The sequence below is a fragment of the Aegilops tauschii genome, chromosome 3 (genome assembly GCF_002575655.3).
Source record: "Aegilops tauschii subsp. strangulata cultivar AL8/78 chromosome 3, Aet v6.0, whole genome shotgun sequence".
NCBI lineage: Eukaryota > Viridiplantae > Streptophyta > Magnoliopsida > Poales > Poaceae > Aegilops > Aegilops tauschii.
In genome coordinates this window covers 585,585,727-585,608,469 of record NC_053037.3, presented here as the reverse complement: position 1 = coordinate 585,608,469, position 22,743 = coordinate 585,585,727, and the positions used below count along the sequence as shown (strand labels likewise).

General features: G+C 44.4%; 1 long non-coding RNA gene across 1 annotated transcript; it reads left to right on the top strand.

Annotated features, from left to right (window-relative positions):
- The first annotated feature begins 1,373 nt into the window (after positions 1-1,373).
- Positions 1,374-3,136, top strand: LOC120976244 (uncharacterized). The gene is made up of 3 exons (XR_012181077.1): positions 1,374-1,582; positions 2,443-2,499; positions 2,968-3,136. It is a non-coding gene; the product is annotated as an uncharacterized lncRNA (long non-coding RNA).
- The last annotated feature ends 19,607 nt before the right edge of the window (positions 3,137-22,743 follow it).

Here is a 22,743-nt window from a genome sequence, read left to right as displayed (position 1 = left end):
CCTCTTGTCATGCTCATACAAGTGGTAGAAGAGCTCACCTTATAAAAAGGTGCAACTCTCTCTCAACTTATGAGGTGGGACTAAAGTTTAGCCTCACAAACTCCACTCACATGTGTGCATGAATGGGCCAAGAGAATTTCAGAATTTTAGTTGGGCTTTGGGCCAAAGACCTACTAGCAAAATTCCAACACCAGAAGACCAAAACACTCTTGTGGGATGGCTGTTTCCATTGATCCAGACAGCATGATCAGTGGATCCGTACGTGTGATATTTCTTTATTCTTACTATATACAAGTATAGAACGCACAATAAACCTTGAACCTGCAAAGGCAGTCGTGCGGTTTCTGAACCTTCCTTTCTTCCACAACCACAACTTAGCAGGAAGCAGGAGCAGCGTGAGAGAGCCAAATTTAAAGAATTTATTGAAAGGCAAATTGATAGAATTTCAAACGCAGTAATGCATAGGATTGAGAAGCTCAAAATTACAAAGCAGGGCCAAGCCACCCGAACAGGAGGTGACAGCCATGCCCTCTCTTGTTTTTTTATAAATGACATTTTTATTAACTTAAAATGTAGCATCAAGGGGTAAAACGCGTTATGAGCCTACACCTGACCTTTGCATGATTACGATGCATACAACCAACACTGACACAATGCCCTCTCAAGCAAAAGAAAGTTTTTTTATGTCTGAATAACACTCTTCTGCAACCAATCATATTCATTTGTTAGTGAAGGGCCTGCGTCTTTTATGGCTTTTACCACAACACACCGTTGCTTGCTGACTGTTTGCCCTGCTAACAACCATAACAACATGCCTGGCGCAGCGGGGTCTTGTGTTGTCCTTTGCCACCCAACCAGTAGGCTGTAATAAACCAGTGAACAATTAAACCAAAAGGTGCCTTATCCTCTATTCTGGAAAATCCCTATTTCTAACCATCAGGTTAGCCATGCATGTTTTATTCTGTCATATATAGTAGGCACGCCAGCAGGGTACATGTAATACCCCAGCTTTCTTTTGCTACATAATTGTGCCTATATTATGTTTAACCTGATGAATCAGGTAGAGTCAGTAGTTATGGAACTTGACGTAAGAACAGGAAAAGAAAAATGAGAGAGAGAAATAGAGAGCGAGGGAGAGAGAAAGACTTTGGGAATTAAATGGAAGAGGCAAAAGGAAAGAAATAAAGAAAGGGTGTGTTAGCATTTGAACCTTGCACCTCTTAGTAACTAGGACAAATACCAGTTGGTCTATGTGGTCCGTTTGTCTAAATATCAGACTTTAGCTCTTTATAAGCCTTTCTAACACAAGAGGGAATAAAATCCTATATGGGCTCAAGGCCCAGTCAGACACGGGGTGGCCCTCGGTTGCTCCTTGCGCCGCTGTACGCTGTGCTCAAACCCTGTTTTTCTTCTATTCCCCTCACCAAAGCCTTCCTCTGGTCTTCCCAACAGAGGCTACTGCCGTCGCTGCTGCTGGTGGCTACCGCCGCCGTGAGCCGTGAGGTTGCTGCTGTCCCCGACGCCTCTCCTCTCCGTGGTCGTTGCCGGGCAGTGCTGGTGCTGGGCGTCGTTGTTGCTAGCGGTACGTCCCAGTTCTCCTTTTCTATGGTGCTTCCTAGGTCAGAATTAGGGATTTGGGGCAGAAGCTCATAGGTTAGAAGTAGATTTGAGGACTGGAGGTGGATTCATGAGCCAATTCACAGTTTCGTTGGTGATTTCAATACTTGTACCTATTTTGTTTTGGCACCCAGGCTGGTCCTTCTCTTTGTTAGTTCCTTTGACTAACCAAATCAATTGGGGATGATGGCCTGTCTATATTGCTGCGAGGTGTTGATTGCTTCCAAGTAAAATCTGGAGCATTGGGTATCTCTCCTTGTAAACTGAACTTGGTTCAGTTAAAAACTGCATTGTCAGATCTGGACAGCCAGCTTCTAGGTGAAAAACGAGATAGTTATGCTTAGAATTTCGAGTTGGACTCTACATATGATTCTTAGAGCATGTTCGAAGGTTTCCCTAGAGTACTTATTTTCTTCGTTTGGATGTACGGTTTGAGAGCAGCTGTCTATTTGGTTTGCTGTCCAGAAATACAGTTTTCTGGGTACAGTACTTTCATTTGGGAGATTAGGACCTGTTAGATGTGGAATTAAAATAAAGTTACAACATGACATTTCTAGATGCTGTTCTGTAGATGATTAAACACATATTATTTATTAGATTTCGTTTGGTATATTAAATCCTATGAAATTATCAAGGTGGGCTGTACTATGTTGGACAGAATTTTAATGTATGGACTTGGGTGGAGGAACAAGTATATATTCTCAGATTTCGTCAATGTTGATCGATATGCACCGGGGTCTTATGCGTATGAGCGAAGCTGAATTATATATGCTTAGATGATAAGTCCATGTTTTTGTATTGGTTGTGATATATGCCTGTTTACAGGTGTTGGTACTTCTGGTTCAGGATCCTTTAACCCACAAGTTGTGCCTCGCGGTTGAGGCAAGTTCATGACAGGATAATGACGATGCATATCCCCTGCCCTTTTGTATCATGATATTTTCCCATGTCAATGATGTTTATTATGAAGGAGATGACGATGACAAAGACATGTTGATTCAAGTACTTTGCTTGCATTTGCATATCTGCACTCATGATGATAGTGAAAGAAAGAGGTCCCTACCTTGGGTAGGCACATTGAGACCTCCATTGTTGGGTTGCGACCTACTTTGGAGGCAACCTCCATGCGTTGGAGTGAGTGGATGTCGACGGGCGTCCAGTCAAGCGATACCGGTATACGCAATGAAATGAGATGAGCATGTAGGCATGTAGGACATGAATACTAGTGTTGGTGCTGATGAGGGTATGGTGTTTAGTAGAGATTTGGTATCTTGACATGTGTAACGCTTATTATTCTTGTATGTACTTGCTGAGTCTTTGTACTCATCCTTGTTGTTTATATGTTTTTAGGTAAACCCTGAGGACGACATGCATGGGAGTCTTGGGAGTAGCATCACCACCCTGTTCACTACACGAAACTCACATATATTGTACTTTAGGACCATGTTTTGAGAACCTAGTATAGTTTATACTTTGCTAAGCTTGGTGGTTTGTCCTGAAGTTTGGAAGTTGCCCTTTTCGTTTGGGTGTCTTAATCAGCTCTCCCGAAGTCTTATTTATCGCTGATGTTCTCGGTTATGGTAGTGTAGCTTGGTGCTCTACACTTATGTTATTTTCCTTGTGTTATATAATTATATGAATTGCATGTCGTGGATGTCCTTAGAAATAGAGGAAACTCTACAGAAATTTCCTTCGAGGGCATGTTCACTTTCCCAAAGTTGTATGTGGTAATATTCCAAGCGTTTTGTTGGCTTGGGGTGTTACAGTACATACAAGGGGTACCAGGACACAATGATATGATAGACTCCGGCTAACATTAATTAGCCGCAACAGGTCCATGACACCAAATACTTGGCCAAAGATGTGACATGATCTCTTCGAACAAAAATGCAACATGAGGTAACATGCGAGAAATGAAAGATTGCACAATCGATCAGGAAAATATACTCTAGGCTATGTTCTACAATGGCATATTAACCAAAATTACCAATGGCTGAATACAAATAACCATCTAAGAAAATGGTCATTCATAAACAACTAATGTAACATATGGAACACTATGCCAACCATGTTTAGATATGCACATGAAACTTTATAGATGGAAAGGCATATCTAGAAATAAATTCCTTAATTAGGCTGTTATCTTAGCCTTTTATTATATAGAAATAACTAAACTTCCCTTTGCCAATCTAGAAATACTGACCTCAGTGGACGTGAACTGACAAATAACATGATAAAATGACTAATGGGCAAGCAATCATCCAGAGAAGGAAAAACTTTGAAACTGATCCAAACTTATCAGTTAGGCTTAAAATCAAGAATGCCAAGGTACCAGCCAAATGAACTGGGTTTGTCTTATCCTGAGGGACAAATACAAGAACTAGATAACCTAAAACTTAGAAGAACTATCAAAATCCTCCTCTTGATAATGGTTTACTTCGTTTGGGCAATGTTTTACTTTCATTTTAATTTTTTTAACTTCCCTTCATAACAATCTACAGTAAAACTATTAGACATAACAATCACTATTAAATTCAAGCTCCACCCAAATCATCCAAAAGTCTGAACACCCCTCTCACTATTTTACTACTTAGACGTAGGATCAGTGTAGGCCACAGAATCTTTTTTTAATACTATGTTGACAGGGTCTTGAACTCAATACCTCTTGGCTCTAATACCACATTGAATTGATGCTCGAGAAAACTCATCCAAAAGTTAATGGATTATTAAAAGGGAAAAGGAACTCAAATGAATGAGGTGCAGAGGCCACATGCGATATTCCAGGAGACAGACCTGTTCTTACACGCCCATTTGGAAACTGCACATGAATAAAGGAAACACTAGGAAAAGACGCTCCAGAAGAACTTGGTGGGACCAAGCAGGCGATCTAATATGTATATTGCAATGATTTGGGCGCCGATAATGGGTGAGGAGGCAAAGCAATAGGATAAAGTGGATCGTTGATCATTGACAAAAGGATCAACAACTGGCATTACAGGAACCCTATTATTTGCCTTTTGCCATCTGAAGACACTGATGAAGGTGGAGCGTGAATCTGGCTGTACGCGGAGGGAAAATTTTCAAAGCAGAAGTAGGAGTCGGATGGTGATAATGTCCTTGATGATCATGATTTTGCTTGGTTGGTTACAAATTTAACGGATGATACGGCCACTTATGTTCTGGACAACCTTTCAGGTAGTATGAGATGGTGTATGAGGCTATAATGCTGAGCATGACTCAGGTCTTTAGTACGTACAAGCTTCAAACGCACCATCTACCACCAGCTTGGCAAATAAGTGTTGAGGTTGAGACCAAGCTGGGGACAATGGGGGCAGACACACACATGTGGCCAAACCTCAATGGAGAAATGGCAATTAAGGCTCGTTTAGACTTCGTCACAAATGCAATGGATGGTGGCTAATTAACCAACCTCCCCTCGTGAAAGAATGACACACCTTGCCAATAGGGATCTAAATGGCACGATAAACACACGCCGCAAAACCCATAAATTTTTTGTTAGCTCAATAGTTCATTTTCCTAAAAAAAACTTTCTTGAACTGCTAAAGCGATAACTGGGCTTACGGGGTTTAAACAGTGTGCCGTTTACATCCCTATGAGCCAATATATGTAGTCTTGGTCTTCTAGCCTTCTAAATAGTACTCCCTCCGTCCAAAATTCTTTTCTTAGATTTGTCTAAATACGGATATATCAAGTCACATTTTAGTATTAGATACATCCGTATCTAGGCAAATCTAAGACAAGAATTTTGAGACAAGGGAGTACGTTGGAAGGATTGTATTAGTAGCCAAATTAACATGAATAGAATCGTATCTCCAAAGAGACACCAAGAGAGCACCGAAAGTTTCAATGGCTTAAATTAGTGCAGTCCGTTGTGAATGGGAGGCACATGTAAGCACGTCATCGGCGGTGATCAGATTCGACGTACATGCATCTCAACTTTGCTGATTTCCTCAGACGGAAGGTAGCCTAAATTGGAGGTGACTGCAGATGGACCAACAGAATAGGCAGTGCATAACGGATCAAAACTAGCACCAAGACAAATATGCATATAAATTGAAAGGAAAACAGATAAAGTTGTGTACGGAATCGATCCCTTTTTGCATCTCTACCTCCTCAGAACCTAACCTCAAGTGCAACCTCCTTTCACCTCACACACAACACGGGGTCCGTGCGAATTCAGAGTCAAAATAAAAGGGCTAGAATCCAAGCAAAAAGGTTTTTGACCATGACGGCTGGAGTGTAGCGATGGGTCTGTAGCCGCAGCGACACGTGGCGGCGGCGGCCATGTTGCAGTCACTCAACATTCGGTTCGGCTTTGGATCGCGGTGGTGCTCCTGGTCCTGATCTGCATCTTGCGGGCGCCCGGGGCCTGAGCGGTGAGCCTGGGCTTGGCGGTGGTGGTCATCTCCTCCATCGGAGGTGGTCGTCCTGAGGCTGGGTGGTTGAATCTCAAGATCCATCATCTAGTCCTGGCTACGAGGCTGGGTGATCGGATCTCAAGATCCATCATCTAGTCCCGGCTGCGAGTCGGGGAGACATAGTTGCCGGTGAAAACCGAGCTGACGGCGGGCGATGGCAGCAGTCTACGTTGTTACCTTGATGAAGGCATCGTCGTGTAATTACTGTCGATCCACCCGTACTGCTTCGGGGGAAACACTAGGATCTGGTCTTCCAGTCTTCCGGATCGGACGATGACGGCACTGCGGTGTCGTTTCTCTCTTGCGAGCATCATTTGTGGAGCAGCGCTAGAAGACAGAGACAGGAGGTGGAGCGACTTCATCTTGCACGGAGCTTCAGTGGAGATCTCAAGTCATGTCTGGCCGACAGGTGCTACGCTATTTCATGCCTGTTCGGCAGGGGCTACGCACGACAAATCTTTCAAAGACTTCAAGCTGTATCAGCTGGTGGTACTTAGCGGCATTGGTGTTGCGGTCTACCGGAGGCGATCGCGACGTGCTCAACAATCTGCACGCAAGGAGGTGGTGCCGTTGGGCGCCGTGGTGGCGTCGACGAATGGCCGGACAGAGAAGGATGATGCGGATCTCTTTTCTGAAGATGGGTCAGTGGTTCGATGAGGATGATGGATTCTAAAACGTGTGCATGTGGTGTACGTTTTAGGTTTGCTGCACCGGCTATAGGTGCCGATACGTTAAGCAGATGGATCGGCGACGACACCGATTTTAGATGTGCCGAGTGAGAGCACTCCACATTATCAAGTTTATAGATGAGTGGTGGCTTCGGGTGGTTTGATATATGTTATTGTTAGAACTTTGTTGAATAACTAATAAAGATGGTTGTATACATCGACTGATGCAGTGGCTAGGGGTTTTAACCTCCTTTTTCAAAATAAATGAATGGAGAATTTCACCTCGCTGCAGGCTGCAGCATTCGTTGTGTCGGCCATCAGGTGGAAGGCGGCAGCCTTGCTCTTGAGCAATGGCTGGTGGATGGAGAGCGAGCGCGCCACGGGAGGCAGTTGAGAGTGAAAGCATTAGGCTATTCTGTCAATGCAAACAGATATGGCATGTCATCTCCAACCTTGGAGGCCAAGTTGACTACGAGGGCCAGGAGATGTTTTCCGTGAAGATTTGGGCATTGCCGTTCCTTCCACAAATTTAACATGTTATATAAGGCTATAACCTTGAGCATGGTTCTGATTTTCAATATAGGCTCTAAAGTTTGTACACACCGTCTCCCACAAGCTTGACAAATCAGTGTTATTTGTAGAGGCCAGGGTGAGTCGAGGACAATGGAGCAGAGCATCATACTTGTGCAGGCAGATATCTTGGGAGAAAGCAAAATTAAGGCTCACGTATGATGCAGACTCCAGGATGTTGGTCACAAAATTAATGGATGAATAGCTAATGTGCTCACCCAGCCTTCCTCATCCTAAGGATGATCAGCCCCTATAAAAGAGCATGCACAATGTCTGTGGCTGTGTTGCACTTCTTTTAGCCTCTAGCATTGTTATCAAGATAGTACAAGCATCCAAACGAAAATGAATCGTGTAGAGGCTCCCGAGCGAGAGTGCAATGACAATTAAGATGGGTTGAAGCAGTGCAATATATTTGTGAATGGAAGGCATACAGAATTGCATAATCTGCAACAACCCTTTTCATTGAGGTGGGAAGGTTGCGGCAATATCAGAATCGTCGCACCATCGCATATGAAGCGGTACTAATTTGGCCTGAAAGGAGTCAGGGCTCTAGAGAAAGAGTGAGAGGAGTGACAATTACGATGGTTTGTTATGGCACAGTATGCCAATAAGGTGTAGAAACAGCTCGATATCACTGATTTCAAGCAGACTTGGTGAAAACATTGAGGTGACTAGAACAAATTTTATTCCATGGCGGTGTTCACCATCCCGTCTTTCTCGTCTATGCACCCATTTGCATCTGCCCAATATCCCTAGTGCATTCCTCTTTTCTTCGGTTTTCTTAAAAAATCAGACAAAAGAGTAAGTCGCAGGCGTACTGCAGGAGCATGGACATTTCTATCATTTTGGTACTCCCTAGTGCGACGTATATTTATATAATAAAAAATTGATATAATTAACAAGTATTTTGTAAAAATTATGTTTTGAAATGGAATTGGATATTGAATAAGTTGCCTCAAGAAAGTACAATAGTTTGCACTAGGGAAGAAAATCCAAAATCTAGGTTGACTGTTTCAGACTCAAGGAGAGGCAACGGAACATTCATTTGGAAACCGAAAATTCTACACCTACGAAAATTTGGAAGGCATGTAGTGTCTACCTACTCTACAATTGGGGAACATCCTGATTTATTTTTCAAATGCATGCTGAATCGTCTCTACATAACTTTGAAAAGGCATGTAGTGTTATCACGAGGCAACTTTTCATTGCCCTTCTCCACTTGAAATCGGCAGTGTCATCTTTGTACTCCCAGTTGTGAAACTGGAAGTTGTCTTCGTATTTTATTTCCAACCATTGGCATGTAGGCTTCCTAGGCAATTTAATATCTGAATATGTGCTCTAGTGAAAAGTCTGAATCGGCTGTTCCATAACCTTCCAATTTTGCTTGTTTCCAAATGCATGGTGCATCGCCTCTCCATGAGTCTGAAAAAGTCAACCTAGATTTTGGAATTTCTTCCCTAGTGCAAACTGTGTGTGTGTGCGCGCGCGCTAGTCATGTAGAGTACTGGAATGTTAGATTCATGTTTTGACTACGACACACACACACACAGTGTGGTAGTCATGTAGAGTACTGGAATGTTAGTCATGTTTTGACTACGACACACACACACGCGCGCGCGCACACACAGTAATACGTTTACAATGAAATACAAATAAAACCTACTGTTCCTCAATTGTGACACTAAAGATGAAATGACAAAGCAGTAGGAGCCTCTTCAGTTGTAAAGTCTCCAAATAAAGATGACATGACCAACTTCGAATGTAGAAGGGTGCTAAAAAGTTGCCTCAAAATAGTATACTAGCGTGTGGTTGGGAATAAAATCCAAAGTTTGTGGAAAAGTTGATTCAAATTTTCACTAGACCACACAGTCATACGTCAAAATGCCTAGGAACATGACATGCCAATAGTTTGAAAAGAAAACATGAATACAATTTCCAGTTCAAGATGACATGACGAAAGATTCATATCCAGGCCCACTATCCTTCAAAGAATGCTGACCACAAGTTTGACCAAGTAGAATGGGACTGCTGCCAGACGCACCACACACATTGGTGCCGCACGAACTTCTCTATTTTTCTCAGATACATAAACCATTGCAATGAAACAACATGATGTTGAAATTTTCCCATGTGTTAGATGGTATGTTGATTTCATTTTGGAGTTCATTGACACGTCCATAAGATTTATCGAAAAAGGCTTCCGCCCCGCTTTATATATAAAGCCATGATCAACGATCAACCACAAACCACCGCATACAACACACACCCACACACACCCGATGCAAGATACAGAGTCGCTGGAGAACAGCTACAAACTCCAAGCAGAACCTAGCACACTATAGATTGGAAGAGAAATCATCACTAGATTCTAAAGAAGCCCTCAAACGTGACACCACGAAGAGGAGCAGCCGAACATGACGGATCGGGGCCTCCAAAGCGGCGTCTTCAGGAAGATCACGACGTCGTAGCGCCGCCACCGCCCGATCCAAAGGATCAGGGTCTTCACCCGGAGCGTCCCGGAGCATCAAGAGCAGCCACGAGCCCACGATAGAGCCTTCAGGAAGGTTACGACACCCACAGAGGCCGCCGCCATCGGTTGGCCAAAGGCAGACAAAGTTTTCACCCTGGCAAGCACTATCCACCACCGGAACAGGGTATGCGCAACCAAAACAGGCCGGCCACCCCCCACCACCGAACGCCGAAAGCTAGCCGCCACGCCGCCCTCACAGGCATGGCCGGCAGCAAGCACCTGAGCTGTGCGCCCCGCCCACGGGCACCGCAGCTCCCACCACCGAGGTTGCAGCCCCAGCGTTCAGGACCACCTCCACCCAGCACCACAGCCCATAGCCACAACCGACCGGTGAGGGGGCAGAAAGCCCCTCCTTCCACCCCCAAAGCGAGCCCCTTGACGAGATCGGGGACGAGCCGGCCAGATCTGGGGGACACTACCATCAGCGGTGATGAGCCAGGCTGCACACCGAGGACCACGGCCACCATTGTGCACGACGGCAAGGCCGAGAAGCACCACTACCACCCTCCCCGGAGCACCCCAGCCACCACCGGCCGGCCACGAACTCACCACTAGTCGCAGAGCACGGACCCATGAGCAGCACGGCGGAGAAGGTCGAACCACCACCACTGCGCCGCCACATCCACCAGCCAAGATGGCCACGGAGAAGGAGGCTGCCCGCAGCCCAAGCCGCCCACGGCCCGCGCAGCTCGGAGGGCCAGATCCGGTGGAGCCAAGACCGCATCCAGCCTCGAAACGCACACCCCCACACGTCGCCTACCACCGCCCTGCCGCGCCCGCCGTCAAGCGCGACACCCCGGCCAAGCCGCCTCGGCCCGCGCCGAGCCTGCTCTACGAGAGGGCGAGATCTCCCCCCCGCCGCCGCCCCCGACCAGGCTTCGCCTGGCCGCGCCCTCTGGCAGCGGCGAGAGGAAGGAGGAGAAGGAGGGGGGCCTTGCCGGTGGCGGCTACTGTTCCTCCCGGTCGCTCGCGGGGCGACCCGGGAGGAGGGAGGAGTTTTCTCTACCAAGCCGTTCTAACACGGTTTGCAAGCACCCTCAATAAGATTTGCAACTTAACATCGAACAAGAATGTAAAAATAGGCTACAAAGAAGAAAGATAATAGAATGCTATTCTGTAAATGCAGACAGGGATGACATATCATTTGCAATATTCAAGGCCACCCGGAAATGCGAGGGGCGGGGGTCTCTGAAGGTCAGAGCAGTTCGCTCCTTGCACAAATTTGTCATGACCTGGCCCACGCCTAGTCATCAGCCCTAGGCCAACCGACGATTGGCCCGGGAGCTAGAGGCCCTGAAGTTGACGGAGAGCAAGGGAGCGAAGGAATAAATAGGCATGGGACAGCGTGAGAATTGTCAAGTGTGGAACGACAATTGTGAGCTCTATATTGACATTCATGGGGTTTCGGAGCAGATGAAAGTGAAATTCGCTGGTCTTAATTGTGTAGGAAAGGCTGCGCTCTGGCTCAAAACAGTCCAGCAGCGTAAGAAATTTCACTTGTCGGAAGAATTGTGCACAGCAGTTCGCTCCCGATGGAGCAAAGATAGGCATCAGTTCCACATGCTCCAACTATTGGTGCTTGCACAAGTAGGCACAGTTTTTTTTTAAAAAAAAGGAGGATTACCCCCGGCCTCTGTATCTGAGTGATGCATGCAGCCCCACAGTTGAGGAATACACCACAAAATTCGACACACTGTGACATCACATTCTCTTAGCTGATCCCAATACTCACGAGGTGTTATTTGTTGAGCAATATCTTGCTGGGCTGTGTCCCGACATTCGTTCTGCTGTTATTTTACATCGTTATGAGGATACCGAACCTGCGAGCTCCTTGGCATTGTTGCAGGAAGTGGAATTGCAGAACGAGAAGCTCTCTGGGCGTTCATCCTACAAAAATGCTACGTCTTCAGAAAAGAACAAGCAAGTGGTTGTTGCTGATGAGAACCACAAGATGTCCGAAAAACTTGAAGCTCTGCGAGCATATCGCAATGCCAAGAATCTATGTTTCAAGTGTGGAAATCCGTGGGCACAGGGTCACAAATGCCCCGATAAAGTCCCAATCCACGTCATTGAGGAATTGCTGGAAATCTTACATTTCAATGATCTGCCAGATCCACAACACCTCACAGATTCAAGCTCGGATGAAGAAGTAATGTTACTGTCGTGCTCTTCCACGACCGCTGCAACTTTACGTCGGTGTACTATGCGCCTGAAGGACGCAGATTTTTAGAGTTTGTGCTCATGGACACCTCCTATCCTTACTCTTCAATATAGTTTTGAGATCCGTATTAGACAACTAACTTACTGCCTGAAACTTTCTCTTTTTTGTTCCTTCCAAATAAAACAACTTATGAACATCAAACTTTGCAAGATAGCAGAACATTCTTACTACAATGTGAAAAAAAACTTATAGATTTTTTTGATCGACATAAATATACAAAATGAGATTTTATTTATTCAAAAATGTTATTTTTAGTATTTATGATGCATGAAAAAATCTGAAAGTTTTTTCCCACATTCTAGTTAGAATGTTTTGTTGTGCTGCAAAGTTTGAACTTCATATGTTGTTTTATTTAACAGAAACAAAAAAGATAAATGTCCTTGCATGAATCGCGATGCAGAGATGGATGGCTAGATAAGGAGGTCCACCTAAGCCTATGCTCTACAGAATATTTTCCCTGAACGGCATGATTGCCAAGCATTCTGTACTCATATTAGTGGACTCCAGAGCTAACTGTTCTTTTGTGGACTCCAAATTAGTTGATACTCTGCAACTTCAGTCCCAAGAGATGCAACCAGCCCAGTATGTCATAGCAGGAGGCGACACCTTGACAAGTTCCCAGCTTATTCCTCAATTATCTTGGTGGACTCAAGTCTATACTTTCAGTCAGGATGCTAAGGTGCTGTCGTTAGGATGCTATGACCTGATCCTGGGAGCAGACTGGCTGGAAGATCATAGTCCTATGCGAGTTCATTGGCGCAAATGCTCGATGCGTTTCACACATGAAGGGCGACGTATTGCTTTGCAAGGGATACATGACAGTAAGATACCGTGCAAACCGGTGACAGCAATGGAACTCGCGTTCCGATTCGTCGAGGAGCAGTACAACATGGGGTTCAGATCCAACATGGTGATTCTTCATCTCTGGATAGTGGTGATTTTGCATCTCTGGATTGTGGTGATTCTGCATCTCTGGATATGCCGGCTTGTATTTCAGAGTTACTAGAGGAATGCAAGAATTTGTTTCAGGCTGCCACTACCTTAGCTCCTCGTCGGCCGCAAGATCACAAGATCAATCTGGTACTAGGTGCCCAGCCTGTCAGTGCACGTCCCTAACGTTACACTCCACACCAAAAAGATGAGATTCAGCGTCAGATTCATGAGATACTGCGAAATGGTACAATCCGGCTGAGCTCGAGTCCCTTTGCCTCTCCGGTGCTGTTAGTGCTTAAGAAACATGGCTCGTGGTGCTTTTGAGTGGACTATTGGCTGCTAAATGCAATCACTATAAAAAATAAACACCCTATGCCCATTGTGGATGAGTTACTTGATGACCTGTCAGGTGCTCAATGGTTCACCAAATTGGATTTACTGCTCGGGTACCATCAGATTCGACTCGCTAAAGGGGAGGAGTTTAAAACAGCCCTTCGCACACATCAGGGCCTATATGAATTTATGGTTATGCCTTTTGGATTGTCGGAAGCCCTGCTACTTTCCAAGGCATGATGAACTTTGTCTTCGACAAGCTATTGCGCAAAGGAGTGTTGGTGTTTATGGACGACATACTATTGAAAACTGGAACATGTTCAACAACAAAGATTTGTTTTCTCCATCTCGAGGGAAAACAAATTGGTCGTCAAATTGTCCAAGTGTGCCTTTGCATAGCCCAGACTGGAGTATTTGGGTTATGTTGTCAGTGCAGAAGGGGTATCGACGGATCCCAAGAAAATTGAGGAAGTGCAAGCTTGGCCAGTGCCTACTAATCTAAGGAACTGTGTGGATTTTTAGGGCTCACCAGATATTATCGCAAATCCATTCAGCACTACGACACTATTTCTCGCCCCCTTACGGAATTGCTTCGCAAGGGCACTCTCTTTCAGTGGACACCAACATCCGAGGAAGCATTTCAGCTTCTCAAGTCTGCCATGGTAAGTGCCCCTGTGCTGGCCTTTCTCAACTTTTCTCTGCCATTTGTGCTCAAGACCAACGCCTGCAGAGATGGTATCGGAGCTGTTCTTATGCAGCAAAGGCACTCGATCGCATATCTCAGTAAATGCTTATGTCCCAAAAATCAAGCACTGAGCACTTACGAGAAGGAGAGTTTGGCTACACTAATGGCAGTTGACAAGTGGCGCCCATACTTGCAGCATCAACAATTTGTCATCCGCACGGATCAACAAGCCTTACGTCACCTCTCCGATCAACGACTCAGTACGGGTATACAACATAAGGCCTTTGTTAAATTGATGGGGCTGAACTACATCGTTCAGTACAAGCGAGGGATCACAAATGCTGACGCGGACGCATTGTCACGCCACACGCATGACGCCCCGTTTCTAGCTATTTCAGTTACCGTGCCAAAGTGGTTAGAGAATTTGGTGGCTGGGTATATTGAGGATACTCACTGGAGCCAATTGCTTGCCGAGCTCGCGGTGACAGGATTCAATGAGCAGGGGTATTCTTTGGAACAAGGACTTCTCAGATACAAGGGTAGGATTTGGGTGGCCACTAACACGCTGGCCCAACAACACATCTTGCAAAGCCTGCATGGCAGTGCCATTGGTGGCCACTCGAGAATCTTGGCAACTTACCAGTGTGTCAAACGCATGTTCTCCTGTCCCAAATTGAAGCAAACAGTGCAGGACTATGTTCAACGTTGTGACATCTGTCAACGTGCCAAAGTGGAACACTGTAAACAGCCAGGGTTACTGCAGCCGCATGATATTCCACCACATCCGTGGCACACATTGAGTTGGGATTTTGTGGAAGGACTCCCCAAATCACTGGGGCACTGGTAGAAAAAAGCCCTTTAGTCCCGGTTCGCAAAGACCTTTAGTCCCGGCTGTGCAACCGGGACTAAATATGCGTGACTAAAGACCCCCCCTTTAGTCGCGCCTCTTACGAACCGTGACTAAAGGTTTTAGTCCCGGTTCTCGTGGCTAACCGGGACTAAAGGCCCGTCCACGTGGGCGCCAGGGGTCCGTCGGGGCGGAGGACCTTTAGTCCCGGTTCTCGTGGCTAACCGGGACTAAAGGCCTCCTCCGCAGGTTTAGGGTTTTAGCCCCCCTAAACCTGGTTTATTTTTAATTTGTAGTGTTTTATTTCTTTTATATTTTATTTTGTGTTTTATTTTAATTTTGATGAAGTTTCAGTACACATATTCTACGCTACTATATACATGCATATGAAATTTCAAACAAGAAGAATTCAAGAGGAATATACAATATATATTCAATCTCGGATGACCATATACAACTTCGAACAAGTTTCCATACACAATTAGGATGGATGACCATGTACAACTTCGAACAAGTTTCAATCTCGGGTATGCATATAAATTTCTTCGTCCTTGGTATAGTGTTCTCCTTTAGGATTGATGACTTCCCTCATGAAAAATCCTGCTAATTCTTCTTGAATTGGTCGGAAGCGAGCTTCTGGACTAAGCCTCCTCCGCAAGTTATCCATCGCGTTCCGCACGCTATCCGATGCCTTCCGCTCAGAGGTGTGTCTCCGGATGTTCTCACAAACATAGTATCCACATACATTGGTCCCCGGTGGCTGCTTATCCACATTAACTAACCTTCTAAAATTTAGCTCATGTTTGAATTCACCGACAATTTCTTCTGAGAACCGTCTCCAAACCCTACAGGGCAAAGAAAATTAAATGAACAAGGGAGTTATTAGTTACTTGATATTAGGAAATGAACGAAAGAGACCGATCGATATAGAGCTCAAATGATTGAAAATAATTACTTTTGCAGCATTTTTCTCATGTCGGCCCAACGCTTTGGATCCGAATCCATAGAGTCCATGATTAGAACTCTGGAGGTGTGAAGTTCAATATTTAGCAGAATCCAGTGGAACCTGCGACACGTTACATGCACAGTCATGCATAACTCATCGATTAGACATACCATGCATGGAGTAAACAAAAGAGAATGGGCACAAGAGAGAAACACTCACCCAAAATGGTAAGGAAATAGAATATGACTTTTGAGTTGATGCTTTCTAAGAAACTTGTACAAGTCTTTCTCCACGTCTTCGGGGTGATTTTGTAACACATGTCCATTAACGATATGTGGGTCAATGAACCCAACATCATGGATGTTTCTTATTTTGCATTCCCAAATCTTCAATCTGCATAATAGCGTACGCAACAATATAGTTAGGACAATATATATATATATAGTGCAGGCAATGAAGAACGAGATGAGGTAGAAATAAATCACTTACAGAACGTAGCAACTCAGCATAGATTTGTCGAGGTCGCGCAGATTGAACAGCTGGAACAATTCACTCATATGAACTTGTACAGAGTACCGTTTGGTGTGATGCTCCTCTGTAACATCCGCATAAACATATTCTTTGTCGGCCCATGTTATGAATTGCTTGTACCAACGTAGCAGATTTCGCATTTGTGGTGGTAGACTCTTTTCCCGCGCAGGCTCGACGAGAGGCCCATTCCGCACATATTGTAATGTTATCTCACATACTGGCGCATCCTCAAGGCCTAAGAAGGCATGAAGAGTCAAACCCATCTCGGACGCTTGTTTCATGGCACTCGCTACAGTTAATCCAAGTGCTGCCGCAGCTGCTATGATCTCGGGGTCCTCTTCCGGACCGGCTTTCACTATGAGCGGGGGGATCGATTGTTTCTTCTGCATCCCGAGCTGGCAACTTGTTTTCCGCTTTTTTTACTTTCTTCTATCTCCTCCTTCAATATTTTTGCTTGCCTACGAAGTTCATGTCCATAGTCGTCAGGCATATTCAGCTCGGCTTGGGACGGTGTCGTCAAAAAATCCTTAGCCCACTTCTTTTGCTTCTCAGTGAATACTTGCTTGGGCTCAGGCTCTTTTACCGCCTTCATATCCGCCTTCCATTTCTCAAAATCAGCAGACGCGGCCAATTTGGTTTCAGCTTCACTAAGTTCCCAAGGCCTTGGGAGGAGAGGCTTCAGTGATGGCTCCGGTACCCTTGTGGTCTTAGGTACATAAGGGTCCGGGTTAATAGTCCAGGAGCGGGTTTCCTTGCTGTCCGCCTGCTTCTGCTTCTTCGCCGGAGGTGGATTGGGGGGCGTCGTACCCACCGGAGGAGGATTGGGGGGCGTCGTACCCGCCGGAGGTTGTGGATCGGGGGACGGCGTCGAATGGCGTGAAGGAGGTGTAGGTGAACCACCACGACCACCACCACCGCCACCACCACCACCACCATCGGAGGGGGTGGACTTGCTAGCCTTGGCGCCTCGCCTGGAAACACTATGTACTTCTTTTTCCATAGAATGATCTGGCGCTTGACATCTCCAAGTCTTCTCTCCCCTTCGGGTGTAGGTTTGTCAATCTCCAGGTCCTCAAACCCTTGGACTATGTCTTCCACCGTGACACGAGCATAGCCATATGCAATGGGGTTGTTGTGGTGGAGTGCTCCAGGTGTACAGGGTAAAGCACTGCCGCTAGCTACCTTCGTGGAAACGTTTCCCCACGGGATAATGCAGATCACATTCTTTCATCTCCTTTACATCATCCACGGGGTAGTGAGGCTCCGGTGCACGAATCTCGATCATCGGTGCACTAGCACCAGGCGGGGCATCCGTGGAAGCCACGCTGCTTCTCCGCTGCTGGCTTCCGCGATCCGCTTCATGATCTTCATGCGGCCCTGCAGCCGATTTTTCTTTTACTAGTTCATGCACGGTCTGCTTCAACTCATGGAGTTTCGATGCAAACTTCGCCATAAGATCTGCATCCCGGTCCGTCTTTCTCTTACGGCTTCTGTAACAGTACGGGTCATTGTCCTGGGAAAACCCTACTTTCCATGGAACTTTGCCTTTTCCTCGTACACGTCCTCCGTGTTCATCATTCCCGAGGGCTGTTGTCAGTGCGTCTTTCTCTCTGTTGAACTTGATCAAGCCCTCTTGAGCTTGGGTCATTGCGTCAATAAGGGCTTGGGTGGGAGCAAACCTTTTCTTCCGGTGAACACACACCCCTGTCTCCGGGTCTAGCGATCCCCCATGCCCGTACCACCAGCTTTTGGCCCTTGGGTCCCATCCCTCTGTACCTAGAGGGATTCCTCGTACCCTCAGGTCCTCCTCCATCTTCTGCCACCTAGGCTCCGAAAGGCGGTATCCTCCTGGCCCCATAATATGATGGAACTTTTTCTTACTCGCATTATCCTTATTTTTTTCGATATTTCCTTGAAATGCTCCGATTGCTTTTGCCTCACAAATTCTGGCCAATCATCTTTCAGTTTCTCATGTTGTCCATTGAAATCCGGAGTCTTGCCCTTGTTGACATAGTCACGGGTTAAATTTTTCTTGAAGTTCCGGAATGCTTCGCCCATCTTCTGAAGAGCGAACTCTTTAACTAGCCTCCTCCTCTCACGTCCACCCGGAACCTCATTACCGAATTCATCGACTTTGTTGTATTCCGAAGGTAGAATGAAATGTTCCATAAGCTTTCTCCAGCAATCCTTTTTCGTTCTCTTGTCGACAAAACTGAAACCAAGACGTGCCTTCTTTGGCTCCTTCCATTCCTGGACGGTGAGCGGGACGTTGTCTCTAACAACGACTCCGCATTGGTTGATAAACTTTGAGGTGTGTTGTAGGGGCTTGCCGGTTTCACTGACAAACTCAATGGCATATGTTTCTCCTGTTTTCATCGCCTTGGATTTGCCACGCTTTGTCGTACTCGATCCGGCCGAGGGCTAAAAAAAGAAAGAGAGTCGCGCGCGTTAATACATATGTATTCACATTTCAGTAAGTTTGTATCACGAGAGGCTCAATGTATATATATACCTCGCCGGAGGTGGTTGCTACTTGCAATTCGAGATCGTCGTTTGTTGACGGTTGACCTCCGTCGACAATGTCCGTTCCTTCACCTTCTTCATTATCGCCTTCTTGATCACCGTCAAGGTTCAGAAAAGAAGAGACTACATCCTCTTCTTGCTCATATTCTGAGCCCGGCACATAAGGAATCTCGTTGTTGATGATGCCCATTAAATAACGTTCAGCCTCCGGATCCCTAAGCGGCTCGGCTCTATCGTCCGCCATATGTCACTCCTGCATGTAGTAAAAATTCTTTAAGTATAAAGGAATTAAAAAATAAGATTAAGGGGACATAGAGGAGGAGGAATTAAAAAATAAGATTATTGAGCACTCCTTTTCTTCTTCCTTTTCTTCTTCCTTTTCTTTTTCCTTTTCTTATTTTGTTTTTTCCTTTTCTTCTTCCTTTTCTTTTTTCCTTTTCTTCTTCCTTTTCTTTTTCCTTTTCTTCTTCCTTTTCTTCTTCCTTTTCTATTTCCTTTTCTTCTTCCTTTTCTTCTTCATTTTCTTTTTCCTTTTCTTCTTCCTTTTCTTCTTCCTTTTCTTCTTCCTTTTCTTCTTCCTTTTCTTCTTCCTTTTCTTCTTCCTTTTCTTATTTTGTTTTTCCTTTTCTTCTGTTTTGGTTTCTTTTGCATTGGTTTCTTTTGTTTTGTTTTCTTTGTTTTTCTTTTTGGTTTTCATTTGGTTTCTTTCTTCTTCCTTTTTTCTTCTTTTTTTCTTGATTTAACATTTTCTTATTTTGTTTTTCCTTTTCTTCTGATTTGGTTTCTTTTGCATTGGTTTCTTTTGTTTTGTTTTCTTTGTTTTTCTTTTTGGTTTTCATTTGGTTTCTTTCTTCTTCCTTTTTTCTTCTTTTTTTCTTCATTTAACATTTAACATTTAACATTTTCTTATTTTTTTTCCTTTTCTTCTGTTTTGGTTTCTTTTGCATTGGTTTCTTTTGTTTTGTTTTCTTTGTTTTTCTTTTTGGTTTTCATTTGGTTTCTTTCTTCTTCCTTTTGTCTTCTTTTTTTCTTCATTTAACATTTAACATTTAACATTTTCTTCCTTTTTCCTTTCTTCTTCCTTTTTTGTTTCTTCTTCCTTTTTTCTTCCTTTTTTCTTCTTCTTCTTCCTTTTTCTTTTTGGTTTCTTTCTTCATTTAACATTTAACATTAACATTTTCCTTCTTCTTCCTTTTTCTTTCTTCTTTTTCTTCTTCCTTTTTCTTTTTGGTTTCTTTCTTCATTTAACATTTAACATTAACATTTTCCTTCTTCTTCCTTTTTCTTTCTTCTTCTTCCTTTTCCGGCGGCGGGAGGCGCGCAGAGGACGGCAGGCAGGGGCAGCGGGCGGCGGGCAGGGGCAGGGCCAGGGCGGCGGGCGGCGGGCGGCGGGCAGGGGCAGGGCAGGGCAGGGGCGGCGGCGGCGGCGCTCACTGGGGGCGGGGGCGGCGGCGCGCAGGGCAGGGGAAGTGGCGGGCGGCGGAGCTCACTGGGGGCAGGGCGTCGGCGTCGGGGCAGGGCGTTGGCGTCGGCGTCGATCGGCGTCGGGGCAGGGCTTCGGCGTCGATCAGCGTCGGGGCAGGGCTTCGGCGTCGAGAGGAGAATGGGAGGTGCCGGAAACTGCTAAGTGCTGTATATATAGACAGAGCTTTAGTCCCGGTTGGGGAGGCGGACCGCGACTAAAGGTACCCTTTAGTCGCGGTGGGCCACACCAACCGCGACTAAAGGGTACCTTTAGTCGCGGTCCGCCTCCCCAACGGGGACTAAAGGTTTTTGGCGCCGCTTTCGTTCCCGCGCAGAAAGAGCCTTTAGTCGCGGTTGGGGACACCAACCGCGACTAAAGGATGGGTACCTTTAGTCGCGGTCCGCCTCCCCAACCGCGACTAAAGGTCCTTTTTCATATAAAATAAAACTAATTCATTTTAAAATCTTAAAAATACAATTATATATCAAAAAATCAGAAAAATAAAACTAATTCATTTTAAAATCTTGAAAATACAAATAATATATCAAAAAAATCAGAAAAATAAAACTAATTCATTTTAAAATCTTAAAAATACAATTATATATCAAAAAAATCAGAAAAATAAAACTAATTCATTTTAAAATCTTAAAAATACAATTATATATCAAAAAAATCAGAAAAATAAAACTAATTCATCTTAAAATCTTGAAAATACAAATAATATATCAAAAAAATTAGAAAAATAAAAATAATTCATTTTAAAATCTTAAAAATACAATTATAGATCAAAAAATTAGAAAAATAAAACTAATTCATTTTAAAATCTTAAAAATACAATTATATATCAAAAAAATCAGAAAAATAAAACTAATTCATTTTAAAATCTTGAAAATGCAAATAATATATCAGAAAAATCAGAAAAATAAAACTAATTCATTTTAAAATCTTAAAAATACAATTATATATCAAAAAAATCAGAAAAATAAAACTAATTCATTTTAAAATCTTGAAAATACAAATAATATATTAAAAAAATCAGAAAAATAAAACTAATTCATTTTAAAATCTTAAAAATACAATAATATATCAAAAAAATCAGAAAAATAAAACTAATTCAAAAAAAATGTTAAAAATACAAATAATATATCAAAAAAATTCACACGATCCATTCAACAAAGTTTGGTACAATAAATTATTACACATCAATTCTTCCCTTGTGTCCCTGCTTGCTTACGATTGTGCCGTATCCATGGAGCATCCTCATCATTTAACTTAATGCTTGGGTCAGTGTTCACTTTGAAGGGCGGAATTTCACCAAACATATTATAATCTTCTGACATGTCTGTCTTGTCCTCCACTCCCACGATGTTTCTTTTCCCTGAAAGAACAATGTGGCGCTTTGGATCATCGCATGATGTACTGATCGTTTTCTTATCTTTCCGTTTCCTCGGTTTGCTACTCATGTCCTTCAAATAAAAAACCTGAGCGACATCTTTGGCAAGGACGAATGGTTCGTCAAGGTAACCAAGATTGTTGAAATCCACCATTGTCATTCCGTATTGCTCGTCCACCTTTACCCCACCTCCTGTTAGCTTGAACCATTTGCACCGGAACAAAGGGACCTTAAAGGAGGGTCCATAGTCAAGTTCCCATATCTCCTCTATGTAACCATAATATGTGACCTTTCGCCCATTCTCGGTTGCTGCATCAAAGCGGACACCACTGTTTTGGTTGGTGCTCTTTTTATCTTGGGCGATGGTGTAAAATGTATTCCCATTTATCTCGTACCCTTGGAAAATCGTTATAGTCGAAGATGGTTTCTTGGCCAACATGTACAACTGATCTCCAACATCATCATTGTCATTCATTAAATGTTTTCGCAACCAACTGCCGAAAGTCTCCATGTGGGCCTTGCTAATCCAGGATTCAGGCTTCCCCGGGTTGTCCGAGCTAAAATATTCTTGTGTTGCTCGAAGTACGGAGCCACCAAGCTGGAATTTTGACGAACTGTGTGGTGGGCTTCAGTCATAGAATGACCGTCCATACATATCGTGGATTTCCTTCCGATCTTGCCTTTTCCACTTAGTCTCCCCTCGTGCCGCGATTGAGGAATACCAATCGACTTAAGGGCAGGAACATAGTCAATACAGAACTCAATTACCTCCTCATTTCCATAGCCCTTGACGATGCTTCCTTCTGGCCTAGCACGGTTACGAACATATTTCTTTAATACTCCCATGAACCTCTCAAAGGGGAACATATTGTGTAGAAATACAGGACCGAGAATGGAAATCTCTTCGACTAGGTGGAGCAGGAGGTGCGTCATAATATCGAAGAAGGATGGTGGGAACACCAACTCGAAACTGACAAGGCATTGGACCACATCGTTCTGTAACCGTGGTAGATCTTCTGGTTTGATTACCTTCTGAGAGATT